This window comes from Chiloscyllium punctatum, chromosome 11, assembly GCF_047496795.1.
Source record: "Chiloscyllium punctatum isolate Juve2018m chromosome 11, sChiPun1.3, whole genome shotgun sequence".
Lineage (NCBI taxonomy): Eukaryota > Metazoa > Chordata > Chondrichthyes > Orectolobiformes > Hemiscylliidae > Chiloscyllium > Chiloscyllium punctatum.
This window is the reverse complement of record NC_092749.1, coordinates 93,980,606-93,997,282: the sequence shown is the minus strand read 5'-3', so window position 1 is coordinate 93,997,282 and position 16,677 is coordinate 93,980,606. Positions and strand designations below refer to the sequence as shown.

Sequence of the window (16,677 nt, the reverse complement as noted above, 5' to 3'; positions counted from 1 at the left end):
TTCTATTATATGTACTTTATAATTGATTGTTTTTGCTTTATAATTGATTACTAATTTGTCATTCCCATAAAACCTTTTTTTCTGAGGCATCAAACATCTCAAAAGCATGCATTCCCTACATTTTCATTAACAGTTTATTATGGTATAAGCAAGTGGGTGCAACCTAAGCCTTTAGATAGATAACAAAATGATTTTTCGGGGTACTGATTTAAAATTTTCTTTAAGGAACGCACTATTCACCTTCATCATAGCTTCCAATTTGGTTCAAAGATAACAGATGGTCTGGTTGCTCAAGTGGGCAACTGTTTGACTCTTAATCAGAGTGAGTAAGTGGAGGAAACTAATGTTAAATGTCATCCAAACTCATTTGTTTTTCTTGGCCAATTTTAATCAGTTCCAGCCTGTCTGCTGCAATCAATGGAATATCAGGCAACACAAAGTGTTCCTCCTCACTGGGGGTGAGGGGTGGAAGGAAGAAATAAAATCAGCTCCTGATGTCTGATTATAGCAACCCATGGAGAGTCCTCATAGACAGGCTCAACTGTCCCACCCTAATGCAGAAACAAAATGAATGCTGGAAGGCAGCTTTTCAGTAGGCAAACATTTTGCCTAAATGCTAACTCAGACTCATCTTTCTGCATGTTGGAAAACTTGAGATGGTCTACAATTGGAAATTCAGATTACTGTTAACAGAAACACTCAGTAATCATTGGACTGAAAGCTGCACTAGAGTATAGAAACAGAATACAGAGCTGACATTTATGACCCTGTGCCACTGGAGCTCAGAACAAAGTACAGGCCATTCTGCTATAACATGTCTTTCATTAACACAAATTCACTATAGCACCGTTGACAAACTGAGGATTTTGTTTCTACAGAGCGAACATTTAAAGTGTGTATTGGTTATAACACAAATCTGGCCTCATCAGTTTAAATGATGCCGCAATTACATGATTTTCTTATGACACAGGATTGCATGAGAGCAGAACTACTGCATTATAGCAAAACTGTCATGGAAATATGAAGGACTAATTTCACTGGATCTAAACCTTTCTTAATTTTACTCTGACATTCTAAGCAGTGGCAAGAGAGATCTGAATTTTGCGATTAGCAACCTTTTGAATGAGCTATTAATCTGCAGTGATATCCGCCCTCTCAGGTGAACATAAAATATATCACAACGCCTTCTGATCAAGAGTGTTCTCCCCTGCGTCTTACCAATATTTCTCCCAATACAAGCATAATTATAGCACATTAACTAGTTACCATTATACCACTATTTGAGGGGCCTTTTTGACCGCTCAGGTTCCTAAATTACAACAATAACAGCACCTCCAAAATATTTCATTGGCTGTAAAATCTCTTAGGGTGTTCTGAAGTCATGAAAATTGACTTATAAATACATTTTTATCTTTCTTTTATAATAAAACATCATTACATTATTTCATTTATTGTCAAAGTAGGAAATAACAACAATTCCCAAGTAAATATCCATTTGGGAATTGTATTCAAATCTAGAACTGTCTGAGATGAGGGTCGCTGTTAGCCATTTAGACTATCAAACTATCAAAATGCATTTGAACAACTTCAAGATCTGGAGTGAAATCTATTTCCCAAGCATCACTACTTACTTTTCTGTGCTTCTTTCAATAGTACCTTGGATTTTTAAATGTCTCCTCTGTTCAACATCTCATGTGAAAGACAACAGTGTGGCATTCCCTTGGTAATTGAAGTAATGTATGTGCTTAAGTCTGTGGAGTGAAACTCAGAGGCCAGAGAACCACCAGTTGTTAATGGAAAAAGAAGGAAGAATTGGAAGGGTAAACTGATTTGATGCTTCAATAGATAAATGTGCCAATATATATTATATATGATACCGACTCTTTTGAAAGAGTACCCAGTTTCAACCCTGGGTAAGTCAGTAATCTCAGCTTGGACATGGTGACAGCTCCCAATGGATCTGTGTTGAAAGAACACTTCCATGATTCAGTAGAAACATCAATCAAATGAAATTTTCTTTATGCACAATATCCACTGCAGAACTACATAACTACCACATTTTCAAGCACATTAAATTTGAAGCCTTAATTCTTGTTCTCCTGCCAGGCAGTGGTCTAGTCCTGTATTGTACTTAGGAATTTGTAATCAGCTTTACCCCTCTTTCACTCTAAGCTTATCAGAACAGATTTCCAATAGAATTTTTCTCGTTATAAACAACAATAGAATCAAGACTGAATGTGGTTTGAGGATTGAACAGGTGATGCTCACTGCAGTTTCTATCACTTCTTGGGGAGATTGGGAGCCATGTCTAGAAAGAGAATTGTAGAGATGTCCAGGGCTGCCCTTGTGCATGAGAATATAAGGTGCATAGTGGTATTGGTTGGAACCGGATATGTTCACAATCACAGGGGGTATTAGGACTGGTAGGGCAGAAGCTGGAGTCATGGAATGCAATTGGTCTTAATGATGGGAGGACAGATAGTCATGAGGAGCATTGGAACCTGATATGGTTTCTAGCTTCAGGGGGCAAAATGTGGAGGGATTTGGTGAAAATGGGGGAGGAGAGATTCCAGGTTGACAGAGGTGATAGGGCCTATGCTCCATACATTCCTCCTCCTATCTTTCCTCATCAGCTCTACCAGTATTACTTCTATTCCCTTTTGCTTTGCATGCTTATCAAGCCTCCCATTGAATGCATCTATATAATCACTTCAACCATCAACCACCAATGTGGTAATGAGTTCCATATTCTCACAACTCTCTGAGTAAAGAGTTTTCTTATAAATTCTCTATTTTATATTTGGATGACTATTATATAATGATGACTTTCATTAAGTAGAAATATTTTATATATATGTAAAAACCTTTCTTTTATGTAAAGATCTCTAAGAAGTCTCCCTCAACCTTTTCCAGAGGTCAATTCCAACCTGTTGATCCTTTCTTGATAAGTAGACTTTGAACTTATGGTAATTTTTTTTGCACCTTCTCCAGTATCTCTACTGTACTTTATTGAAATATGGAATTTAAAGTTATAAGCAGTGTTCGAGCAATAGTCTAAACAAGATTTGATACAATTGTATCTTACATCCTTAAAACATCTTTAAAATCCTACACAACTAACAATGGACTATCAAGGAATATTGAACATCCAAACCAAAAAATCATTATATTTATATCATGCTTTTTATGACCTCTTGTCACCTTAAAGCACTTTAAACTCAATTAAGAATTTATTTTCTGCAGGCTAACCACTGTTGTGAAATGAATATCTAGTAGTCATTAAGCTTACAGCAAGCTCTGGCAAATAAGATAATTACCAGAAAATCTGCTTTTGTGTTATTTATTGAAGGATAAATGTTGGCCGGGGCATTGGGAATAACTTCCTGTGCTTTTCTTTGAAAGGTTTTTTACATACACTTGAGCAGACAGATGAGGCTTCAATTTATTGTTTTAACTGAAGGACATCACGCCCAACAGTGCAACTCTCCATCAGTACTGCACTGGGGCTTTAGCCTTGGTTTTTGTCCTTAAGTCCTGGAGTGGACTTAAATCCAAAATTCTGTGACTCAGAGACAAGACTGCTATCACCTGAGGCATGGCACCATTCTAATACGTCACCCGTCTGAAAATATTAGAGAAACTGTAGCTTGAAGGGGATAATTGGCTCCAAATCCTCTCCTTCCAAAACATTTCCAAAAGTAATAAAAGAAAACAAAACTTTGAACTTGCAGTTGTATAGCTTTTGATTGCATCCTTGGCAACTAAGTCACAGGACCACATGAATTCAGACAGAAAATGCAGGTTACTTGGTCTGCACAACAACAATATCCTGAAGAAGGGCTTATGCCCAAAACGTCGATTCTCCTGCTCCTAGGATGCTGCCTGACCTGTATCCCATATACAGCTAATGAGATGCACAACCAACTAATTGGTTTGTGGACATGCTCATCAAGAGGAAGAATTTAATCTGGAATTTTTACATTCATTCATGGAACTTGGGCATTGCTGACAAAGGATAGCATTTATTGCCCATTCTTAACCCTGAGAAGAGGATGGTGAGCTGCCTTCTTGAAATACTGCTGGCGTGTATTTGCACCTAGAAAACTGTTAACTGAATACTAAAATTATGACTCTAGCGGCAATGAAAGAATAGCAGTATATTTTCAAGTCAAATGGTGTGTGAGTTGGAGAGGAACTTGGAAACATTGCTGTTCCCATGTGACTGCTACTCTTATTCCTCACTGCAGTTGTTTTTTTCCTCCTTTCTTGCAAATGGTCACATCTCAGAGATCCTCTGCATTTTATTCTCCTTCAAGTTGAGGGAGATGAGGTCATGTATTTGAGCAAAGACTATTTCCCCTTCATCCCCTCCCTACTTTATTTTCAGCAGGGATCCCAACTATGCTGCCAGCCTTGTGGGTTCTTAGCTGTCAGATGACCTTCCAAACCCATTGGGCTAGGGTTTTTGCTGAGATGATCGCAGGTACTATGCTGTAGGGCAGCAATGTCAAGGGCTGAGTCTCAGTTGAGGAGATCTTTGAAGTGCTGCTTCCAATGGGTGCTCACTCTCTCAGTGTCCTTGATGAGCACCTCTTTATTCTCATCTGTCAGTGAGATAGGCCCTTATGGGTTTGGGCCATCCATGGTCTTTATTACATTGACAAATCCACACATTTCAGGGTTCTGGCGAGTTGCCAGATTTCTTGCACACTTTCAGCCATCATCTATTCTTCAGTTCACAGGCTTTTAGTTGTACCTCAGCCTCCATTTCTCTGTAGATCTGCTTTCCTTCCCTCATGTTTTGGTGCTACCTCCTGTGCAAAAGCACCTTATGCTCATGATTTAGTAGCTTTTGGACCTTTGTCAAACTAGTCTTGATGACTCCTACTAAAAAGAGCTACAGTCATCCTATAGGTATTTTTTAAAATGTGGTTTAACAGCAGACTAGGCAGTGCGGATATTCTGTGGTTTCTAGAATGCTGAACAAATGGAAATAATTTATTTGTATCTACACTGTCTTTTCCTGTTGATATCTGAAAGACCTCAACTGAATCATCCCATAATCTTCTAAATTCCAGAAAAGAAATCGGCCTAATTTATATAATCTCTTCTCATAACTTAACCTCTGAATTCCAGGTATCATTCTTGTAAACCTACATTGCATTTCCCCCCAAGGCCAACATATTCTTCCTAAGGTGTGGTATTCACATCTGCTCACAGTACTCCAAATGAGTTCTAACCACGGTTTTGTATAACTGCAGCGCAACCTCTGCATACTTATACTGTAGTCCTCTAAATATAGAGGCCAGCATTCCATTAGTGTTCTTGGTTATTTTTTAAACCAGTTCTGTGTCATTTTAAAGATCTATGCGCCTGAACCCCCAAGTCTCTTTGGACATCCCTGTAATTAACTTCATCCAATCTAGAATGTACTCTAATCTATCCAATTTCAGTCCAAAATGGATAACCCATACTTGCTTACATTGAACTCCACCTGCCACAGTTTTGCCCATTCTCCTATGCTATCATATCCCCTTGTAATTTTATGCTATCGTCTACAATGCCACCTAACTTTGTGTCATCAACAAGTTTGGATAAATGGCTTTCTATTATTCACATAATAAATAATGTACATAATTGCGACCCTAACACTGGCAATGTATGTCTATGTTCTATAAGTTACATATATTAATATATGTCACCCTGTTGTTTGCAGATAGAAAGAGCACGTGCATTTACTGTGCCTATTTGATCTCACCAACATAGGTAGCATATTAATTTATCCTGGGACAATACTCTAACCAACCAGATTCAACCTGCCTGGTAAAATCTAACTGTTAACTGTCAATCAGCAATAACCAGTGCATTTTCCAAAGCAACATCTCGACCAAAGTCGATTTGCCAACTGATCAGCATTTTCCTCTCATACACCATATATATTGGTATTTTCCATTTTAATTTGGATTCTTTAGAAATGTTCTGAAGAGTATTGGTCACTTGATAAACCTCAACTGGAGTACTGTTGGAGAAGCAAAGATGATACAAGAAAAAAAGACATGTTACTTAGGGTTAGTGGTGCTGGAAGAGCACAGCAGTTCAAGCAGCATCCAAGGAGCTTCGAAATCGACGTTTTGGGCAAAAGCCCTTCATCAGCAATAAAGGCAGTGAGCCTGAAGCGTGGAGAGATAAGCCAGAGGAGAGTGGGGGTGGGGAGAAAGTAGCATAGAGTACAATGGGTGAGTGGGGGAGGGAATGAAGGTGATAGGTCAGGGAGGAGAGGGTGGAGTGGATAGGTGGAAAAGGAGATAGGCAGGTAGGACAAGTCCGGACAAGTCATGGGGACAGTGCTGAGCTGGAAGTTTGGAACTAGGGTGAGGTGGGGGAAGGGGAAATGAGGAAACTGTTGAAGTCCACATTAATGCCCTGGGGTTGAAGTGTTCCGAGGCGGAAGATGCACGACATGGTTGAAGAGCTTCAGGGCAGAGGAAATGACCTGGGAGTTGCAGTGGGAGAGGGACTCCCTGAGATTCTTATAGAGAGAGGAGGAAAACTTCTTCAAGGCAGGCAACCTTGCAAGAGGATTCACAGTAGGGTTAAAATCAACGAGGTAAAAACAATGACTGCAGATGCTGGAAACCAGATTCTCAATTAGTGGTACTAATCCAGAATCTGGTCTTCCAGCACCACTAATCCAGAATCTGGTTTCCAGCATCTGCAGTCATTGTTTTTACCATGTTACTTAGGGTATAGAATGCACGAAGTGGAAGTGTGGTGAAGACAGGTTCAATCAAGGCATTCAAGAGGGACCAGGATGATTCCTTGGATAGAATAATGTGCAAGGATATGGGGAGAAAGAAGGAGATTGGCCATAGGCAATCATGCTCAGTTGAAGAGTACAATGGCCTCCCTCTGTACTGTAAGACTTAGGTGATTCTGTGTCTTATCAACAACATTCATTAACATTTATATTTTTCATTTCGTGCCTTCAGAATGTAGCAAGATACATCATAGGAAATGAAGCAATTTTAAAATTGACTCACTATTACAAGGTAGGGACAACAAAACCCATCATTAAGCATTCTCTTTGTAACTGGACTGTCACTGTGGGTCACGCAACTCTCAATCCAGTTCTGATATTCAATTATCTCATGGCTGATCTGCACCTCAGGTCAATTCATGTCTTCAGATGCACAATTAAACTGCCCTGTATGGATGATGTAAAGATTCACAGTATTATTGCAAGGAAGAGCAGAGGACTTTTCCTTGAGGTGGCCTGGTCAATGATTTACCTCTCTTGTTAACCTTTTGTGCTCATTACAGTTTGTGGGATCTTGCTAAGTATAAATTTACTGTGACACTAAAAAAATGCTTCAAAATTGGCTGCAAATTACTTTGAATGTACTGGGGTTCTGAAAGGTGCTGTGTAAATGCAAGTCTTTCTTTTCAAATCTTTCTGATTAATTTCCTGTACTCACTGTGGAAATTTTGCAATTATTTGAACTAATCTGCAGTTCTCAAGTACTTACAGAGCTTGTGAAAGTATTAAGCAGCTCATCGCCCTTGTTTTCACTTTTGCCAGAGAAGATGTCAGTCCATCTGGGCCATTGCCTTGTGGACATTTACTGCTTTGAGTTTCTTAATCACTCATGCACAGCTGACTGCTACATATGTTATGGACTCCTAAGCCAGCTTGACAGCAGAGGGCAAAAAGAAGCCAAGAGAAATACAAGATGCTGGGAAAATAAGCCTGTAAAGTTTGTAAATGCTTGAAAAAAGCAGCCACTTGCATTCTCAAAAAGAGAAAACTGCACGTGCTGGAAATCGGAAATAAAAACAGAAAGCAATGGAAATATTCATCTTATCTGGCAGCATCAATGCAGAGAGAAACTGAGTTAAAATTTCAGGTCAATGACCTTTCATCCCAATCTAGAAAGGTGCCAAAGAAAGCGCTTTGGCAGAATGGAAGAAAGGAGAGATTAATGACAGAAGAGTTAGTCAGTTAATATTTACAGGACCAAAGCAAATGGTGATAGGGCAATACATTAAATTGGAGAAGTAAATATAAATTGCTGCTTCACCTGGAAGGTGTGTTGGGGCATTAAGACAATATGCCAAGGTAATGGAATGTAGCACTGGAGACATTAGAGAAATGGAATTCAAGTGCTGCAGTGGGAGGGGCAATTTTATTTAGTGGTGGTATCATCTTGGAGGTGATGAAAACAGTGAAGGATAATTCATTAAATACAGAGGCTGTTAGGGCAGTTGATGAAAAAAAGGAGCGGCATTATTGTGCTTCTGGGATTGAGTAGAAGAGGTGAGAAATAAGTATAGGGAATGGATCAGTCACAGTCAATTGTCCTGCTGATCATGCTGACTAGGAATCTTTGGTTGAGGAGAAAGGAAGATATATTGGAGGTGCTGTTTCAGAAGGTTACATCATTGGAATAAATGGAACAAGAGACAGAGGAGTTGGGCAAATGGAATCGTTAGAGCTTGTATAGTACGAGAAAGTGGAGTTAAGGTAACTGTGTGAATCAGCGAGGTTATAAAGAATAGCCTATCCTGAGAAAGGGAGACAGAGGAGTCAAGCAAGGGAATGGAAGAGTTTGAAATAGACCATGTGAAGGTGAGCAAAGAATGGAAAGTGTAGCAAAGTTTTCCAGTTGAGGACTAGAGTGGGAATTGGCACTGATACTGTCACCAGAGAAAGACTTGAGAGAGTTGGCCTGAGTAAGAAAGGAATAGTGATGTTCCATGTCCCAGAAAATGTAGGATTAGGTAGGACGCATGTGAGTAGCCATCACAAAATCTGTTACTTGGAGGAAGTGGGATGATATAAAAGAGATGTTGTTCAATATGTGAACAAGTTCAGCCAGGCAGAGGAGAGAGATGGTTGAAGGAAACGAGTCACAGCTCCATGGAAGGAACCAGGGCAGAGCTCTCAAACACACCTGATTAAGGACGGAGATGTAGTGAGATTGAAAGTCCACATTGCAAAGGAAACAGCTATGGTCAGAATTTGTAAGGAGTCAAAATATCAAAGAGCATCAGAAAAACATTGGAAGGTGTGGTTGGGGAGAGATGGGACAAGGGAAGAAAAGAAACAGTCAAAAAAAAAGGAAGAAATCCATTCTAGTTGGGAAGGAGCAGGCTGAAACAATGGGCAAAAGGGAACATTTAATCACCTCCATCCAGGTGGAGGCCTTAGGCCAAGGATGTCAGCTTGAGAGTAAGGTGGCAATTTAAAATGGCAGGCCACTGGGTGCTTGGGGAACATACATGTAAATTGAATAGATTTGAATTGTTGCCAAGAAGCTCATATATGCTGTACGGCCAGCAGGGGATTCATGTAGAAGCCTTGAAAGTCTTCCTGTTGGTGGTCAGCCTAACACCTGTAAGAATAGCTTGAAGGCAGTTGATACATTGAAAGAAAATTAAGACATAAGCGATAATGTTTATTAAAAATAGACCCTTTTTCAAGTTGAGAAAAACTTTTCACAGTAAACCTGTTTTGCTAAGCTACAGACAGCAGTTGAATTTCTTTCAAACTGGATAATAAGTGTACTTTTTCGTAACACAGAAACACAGATACAGAGTTGCATTCTCTTAAAAACAAGTTCCTCTAAGGTTGAAACAAGATACAGAAAGCCTTCAAATTTGTACTGGATTGTCAATATACTTTTTATAAAATATTTGTTTGCATATCCTAAGTTTAAGAGGGGGGAACCATACAGCTATTTGTTATCATATAGTATTTTAAAAGGTTTGATCATCTTATAGTTATTTAAATTTAAGTGAAAGTGAGGACTGCAGATGCTAGAGATCAGAGTCAAGATTAGAGTGGTGCTGGAAAAGCACATCAGGTCAGGCAGCATCCAAGAAGCAGGGAAATCGACATTTCGGGCAAAAGCCCTTCATCAGGAATCATTATTTGAATTTAATCAATCTTCATTTGGCTTTTGGTGAGTTAATCAGTAATCTAGAATTGATTCCTGTACTAAAATGCCACTAAAATGTAACCAATAAAAAATTATAGCCTATATTTAATGCTTCAAAGATTCGATCCACAATAGAAAAGTAAAAGTGTTTATTTTATGTAATCTCTGGGCTATGAACTATCATTTGCACATCTGATCTAGATTTTCCAGTGGCCAGACAGTTGTTATTCCAGCATCAAGGGGAGTTGTGCACGGGAATCCTGTGGAATTCCCATAATAGCAGACTACAAAGGATTTGCACATGAATTGAAGATTCCACTGGTGTTATAAAGTGGAGGTTGACCCTTCTCTGAGAACTAAAACCAAAACAACCAAAGAGCAGTGCTTCACCCTGCAATCTGTAAAAGGTGTGTGAAAAGTGATGTCACCCACTTTTCAGAAACTTCTAGTGAGCAGCCTCCACTTTCTCCCAGCAAATTACATGGCAGGGGAGATACCATGATCAGTAAGGTGGTTCTCCCAGGACGAGGCAATCCCATTGTACTCTTGGTGTGCTGATGCCTGCGATATCCCCACATGTGGGATACTCAACTGCAAAACTTGTGGCAATGGGGGACTGCATTTGTGCTCTGGGGTGACATGGTGACTCAGTGGTTAGCACTGCTGCCTCCTAGCACCAGGGTCACAGGTTCGATTCCAGCCGCAGGTGACTATCTGTGGGGAGTTTGCACGTTCTCCCTGTGTCTGCATGGGTTTTCTCTGGGTGCTCCATTTCCTCCCACAGTCCAAAGATGTGCAGGTCAGGTGAAGTGGCCTTGTTAAATTGCCCATAGTGCTAGGTGCATTAGTCAGAAGGAAATGGGTCTGGGTGGGTTACTCTTCAGAGGGTCAGTGTGGACTGGTTGGACCAAAGGGCCTGTTTCCACACTATAGGGAATTTAATCTAATAAAACTTATAGCGGTTAAATAAATCAACTGACACGCACTTTGAAATCAACATGTGATAATTTATTTATCTAACTCTAACAGTGAACAAATTAACTAAACTATTAACAAATCAAATGATTCCCTTCTAACTACTGCTAACAATTTCTGAATAAAGCAAGATTCTAATGTATGCTGTTCCAATAAATATAAGTCCCACTCATCTATAAAAGAAATAGAGTTTAGTCTCTCGAAATTACAGCCAGGTTATGTGTCTTCCGGAATGTTCTGTGCCTTCTCCATTGATTCTTCTGTCAGGAATGCCTTCTCCGTTGTTGGTATTGTTGGTATTTGGATTATGTTTTTTTCTAAGACATAGATAAGACTGTGAGAGTCAGGTAAGTAGGTCAAGCGCAGAGCAGGGATCTCGCCTGATCCGATTTCACCCAGCCATCCTGACCTACCCTGAACGCTATGTCACTTACCTGGCTCCTTTGCACCTTGCACCCTACCCACCTGGCATCCTTCCCCGGCACCTTATCCACCTGGCACGCCACATACCTGGAGCTCTGGCAGCTACCTAGCTGGGATCCTACTTACCTCTGGACCTGGCCCTGCTCCAGATGTGACCCATTCCCCACTCCCCTACTTTGCTCTGTTGCCTGTTTATTTCCATAATTCAGCTAAGCAAAAATCAGACACCTGGCTGACTGAATGCTCAACAGGGCACCGAGCAATGTGTGCGATTAGCAAGTATTCAAGATATTCTGTTCCATTTAAAGGCAAACAATCTCTCCTTGCAAAGGAGAGCACACTCATTGAAAGGAGGTTGTTGCTCACTGCTGGTTGTGAAAATGGCTGAAAGCAGGGGCCAAATTAATTTATTTCCTGGGAAGAGATTTATGGATGTGTCATTCAGTGATGGAGGTCAGCTGGAGCAGAGAGGTGGTGCTTCCATAGTGATAAGGTAATGAGAGGGACCATGAGGCCATAAGAGAGCACTATCAGAAAGAAATGAAAGCAGATGGCCAGGGATGCCAACTGATAGAGCCGAGCCCCTCAAACCTGGTAACAGTGCCACAAAAAGTTCAATGACATGTAATCCAAATCAGCATTGTCAAAGGGCATCTCTGACATGCTACATCACCAACCACACATGTTGTTCAGTTCACCACACTCCATAATTGATCGAGCAGTAGTCCTGAACAGTCTGGATTCAGGCATAATATTCAGCTGTTTTACCTCATCCTCACACCAACCTCTCACAGAATCCCTACAGTGGGGAAAGAAGCCATTTGGCCCATTGGGTCTGCACCAATCCTCCATAAAGCATCACAACCAGACCCTGCCCCCTCATCCTGTCCTCATAATCTTGGACTTTGGACTTTAATCTTTGACCCTCAAAGCAACCTGGTTAATCCATCTAACCTGCACATCTCTGGAAACTATGGGACAATTTAGCATGGCCAATTCACCTAATCTGCACATCGTTAGACTGTGGGAGGAAACCACCGCACCTGGAGGAAACCCATGCTGATACGGGGAGCACATGCAAAATCCACACGGATAGTCACCCAAGGCTGGAATTGAACCCAGGTCCCTTGTGCTGTGGGGCAGCAACACTTGCCATAGTGCCACCCATAAATAACACACAGTAAGTTTCACACCCACCTCTCATACACATACAGTTCTTCATTTACGGCAAGAATGTCACCTAAACCGAGTAGAGTACAATTATCGATAGTCTTTCCTTTCTCTTGAAGTTCAAGATCACAAACAGAGCAGCCAATAATCAACAGTTGCTGCTTGCCCCGGCAGCCTCCAGTGTGAGGGTGAGAAAATACTGCATTAGCAGTGAAGAAGTACCTTCATTTTGATGAAGGGTCATGAGACTCAAAACATTAACTCCACTCTCTCTCCAAAGTTAAAAATCACACGACACCAGGTTCGACTCCAACAGGTTTATTTGGAAGCACTAGCTTTCGGAGCACTGTTCCTTCATCAGGTGGTTATGGAGTATAAGATCATAAGACACAGAATTTATGGCAAAAGATTACAATACGATGCAACTGAAATGACATATTGAAAAAGACCTGGATATTTTGTTAAGTCTCTCATTTTTAGAATGACTATGTTGGTTTCAGATCTTTCATACATAATCCCAGAACTAACAATAGATGCCATGTCAGCTCAGGTAATGCATTGAAGGTGTGGGACTAAAATCTGTCTGTCTGTGTCCCAATGTTCAGAAAACCTATTGTTAAAGTCCAATTGAGAATGTAACTTTTTTAAAAAGTTCTGGGATTTACTTACTTATGAAAGAACTGAAACAAACATGGTTATTCTAAAAGATGAGAGACTTTGGGGCAGCATGGTAGCTCAGTGGTTAGCACTGTTGCCTCACAGTACCAGGGATCCAGGTTTGATTCCAGCCTTGGGTGATTGCCTGTGTGGAGTTTGCATGTTCTGCGTGGGTTTCCTCCCACAGTCCAAAGGTATGCAGGTCAGATGAATTGGCTGTGCTAAATTGCCCATAGTGGTAGGTACCTTAGTCGGGGGAAATGGGTCTGGGTGGGTCACTCTTCAGAGGGTCGGTGTGGACATGTTGGGCCGAAGGGCCTGTTTTCACACTGTTGGGAATCTAATCTAATCAATCATGAACAAACAATCCTGGTCTTTTTCAATATATCATTTCAATTGCATCACACTGTAAACTTTTGCTATAAATTCTGTGTCTCACAAACTTAAAGTCCACAACTACCTGATGAAGGAGCAGCGCTCTGAAAGCTGGTGCTTCCAAATAAACCTGTTGGTCTATAACCTGGTGTTGTATGATTTTTAACTTTGTACACCCCAGTCCATCACCGGCACCTCCAAATCATTTTCTCTCCACAGATATCGGCAAGTTTCTCCAGAAATTTCTGTTGCTGTTTGTTTGAATACTTTTGCTCTGTTTGACCCTCACAGCAACAAGGTCAGGTACTGACACAGCACAAACATATGGGGTAGAATAAAGATTATATCAGCACACGGTGGGTCAGCAGTCACAATTGGGCTGCAGCAAGTCTGGTGGAAAGGATCACTTTGTGTGAAAGCAAGGTCCCATGTAGGTTTTCTACAGAGGTCCTAGATGAGAAATTTAACAGGGACAGCATACAGGAGGATGCTAATGAACATACACACAAAGATGGAACATGCATTGGAATGCCTACCAGACAGTGTCTTGGCACTGTCAAGGATCATAGATCAGGCCAGTTACAATGTGACACAGACGAACTTGCTCCATGCCAGCATTTGCTTGCCCAGCTGTGAAGCAGTGTCTGGTGGGCACAACCTCAATTTCTACTGCTCTACAGGCAGAGGCCAGCAAACATCTGTGCTGCAAAAGAAGCAAAGAAATTCAGATGAAAGGCATGAAATCCATGCTTGTTACCATACATACTTAACTTGTGAGCATGCAACCTCACCCAACCATCCAGCAAACTATACTTCAGCAGATTACCAGGATTGTTAAGACACAGCCCAGAGAGTACCAGTGGCTCTCAGTGGTGCAAGAACGTGCAGTCCTCTCTCAGGATGACAGTATTCATTTAAAAACCACTGCCACTTTGCCAGCAACTTTGTGAAAGTGAGCCTACATCTGAAGTGCAAAAAATACATGCCAGGATATCAGGCAGTTGTCTCTATTATCCTGTACTTCTGAAAATGACTTCCTTGCATGGCATTGAAATGTGGCATTTAAAATATGGAGTTGTTTGTAAACTATTTCCACAGAAGTTATTTCAGCCAGATCTAACCCTGAACAGATTTTGTAAATCACATCCCTGAATTTTAAGACATTCCAGTCTATTTGAAAGATGAAACATATGTAGACTCCAGCATTCCCAATATATAATTCAACTTTTCTTATTGAATACACTTTCTCTTGTATTTTCATATCTTCTGTAGTATATTCCTGTACATTTACAAGAGTTTTGAATATTTAGACTGCTCCTAAATATGTCAATTCAAGATCGAAGAACACAAGAAAATGTAGGGAAAAAGCATGGTAAATATATGTTTTTCACAAAACAATACGTAGTACTGCACTGCATGGTCCCTTTAAGAATCCGTGTTTTCATTATTTCTGAAAATCAAATGACACTCTCAGAATGCAGGATTTTGTCAGAGATTAATATTCACTCAGTACCAATCGAATCACATTACTTATATAATCTATCTCTAATAGAAAATATTTTTAGAAATGACTTTATCTCCTAAAGCTTCATGGGCTAAGACAGACTGGTTTTAAAATGAAGAGGCACAAATAGAAATTTTGTTATTTAACTAATAAATCCAGTAAAATATTGAGGAGAAACTTCTCCAGCCAGACAATGGTTAGAATGTGGACCTTTCTACCACCATCAGCTGTTGAGGTAATTAGAACAGATTTATTTAAGGCAGTGTAAAATAAACACATGAGAGAATTAAGGGACATGTTGATAGATGAAGCAGTGTGATAGAAGGCTTGTGCTGCATATTAGCACCGTTGTAGATCAGTTGGGCTGAATGGCCACCACAATGCTGTAATTCTTGGAATTTCAAAATGATTAGTTCAGAGTTGTTGTTATTGTAGGTCTCTGGGTCAGGCGTGACTTGAACTGAGGACCACTGACTCAGACATAGAGATACTACCACTGCACCACAGGAGCCCCTAATGTAATTGCAAGCAACTAATGAATGCTATGTTTGTTTTAACTCACTTAGAGTCATAGAGGCATACAGATATGCAGCATGGAAACAGACCCTTTGGTCCAACCCGTCCATGCCGACCAGATATCCCAACCCAATCTAGTTCCACCTGCCAGCACCCGGCCCATATCCCTCCAAACCCTTCCTATTCATATACCCATCCAAATGTCTTTTAAATGTTGCAATTGTACCAGCGTCCACCACTTCCTCTGGCAGCTCATTCCATACACGTACCACCCTCTGCATGAAAAAGTTGGCCCTAGGTCTCTTTTATATCTTTCCCCTCTCACCCTAAACCTATGCCCTCTAGTTCTGGACTCCCCGATCGCAGGGAAAAGACTTTGCCTATTTATCCTATCCATGCCCCTCATAATATTGTAAACCTCTATAAGGTCACCCCTCAGCCTCCGACGCTCCAGGGAAAACAGCCCCAGCCTGTTCAGCCTCTCCCTGTAGCTCAAATCCTCCAACTCTGGCAACATCCTTGTTAATCTTTTCTGAACCCTTTCAAGTTTCATAACATCTTTCCAATAGGAAGGAGATCAGAATTGCACACAATATTCCAACAGTGACCTAACCAATGCCCTGTACAGCTGCAATATGACCTCCCAACTCCTATACTCAATACTCTGACCAATAAAAGAAAACATACCAAACACCTTCTTCGGTATCCTATCTATCTGTGACTCCACTTTCAAGGAGCTATGAACCTACACTCCAAGGTCTCTTTGTTCAATAACACTCCCTAGGATCTTACCATTAAGTGTATAAGTCCTGCTAAGATTTGCTTTCCCAAAATGCAGCACCTTGCATTTATCTGAATTAAACTCGATCTGCCACTTCTCAGCCCATTGGCCCATCTGATCAAGATCCTGTTGTAATCTGAGGTAAACCTCTTCGCTGTCCACTACACCTTCAATTTTGGTGTCATCTGCAAACTTACTAATTGTACCTCTTATGCTCAGATCCAAATCATTTACGTAAATGACAAAAAGTAGTGGACGCAGCACCAATCCTTGTGGCACTCCACTGGTCACAGGTCTCCAGTCTGAAAAACAACCCTCCACCACCACAATCTGTCTTC

At 40.7% G+C, this 16,677-nt stretch overlaps 1 long non-coding RNA gene and 1 other non-coding gene across 2 annotated transcripts in view; one reads left to right on the top strand and one right to left on the bottom strand.

Moving 5' to 3' along the window:
• The window catches only part of LOC140482618 (uncharacterized), a 50,653-nt gene that overhangs the window by 23,951 nt on the left and 10,025 nt on the right, over positions 1 to 16,677 (bottom strand). The gene's annotated exons all lie outside the window — the stretch shown is intronic.
• Positions 10,412 to 10,570, top strand: LOC140483408 (U1 spliceosomal RNA). Its single transcript, XR_011961943.1, has one exon. It is a non-coding gene; the product is annotated as a U1 spliceosomal RNA (small nuclear RNA).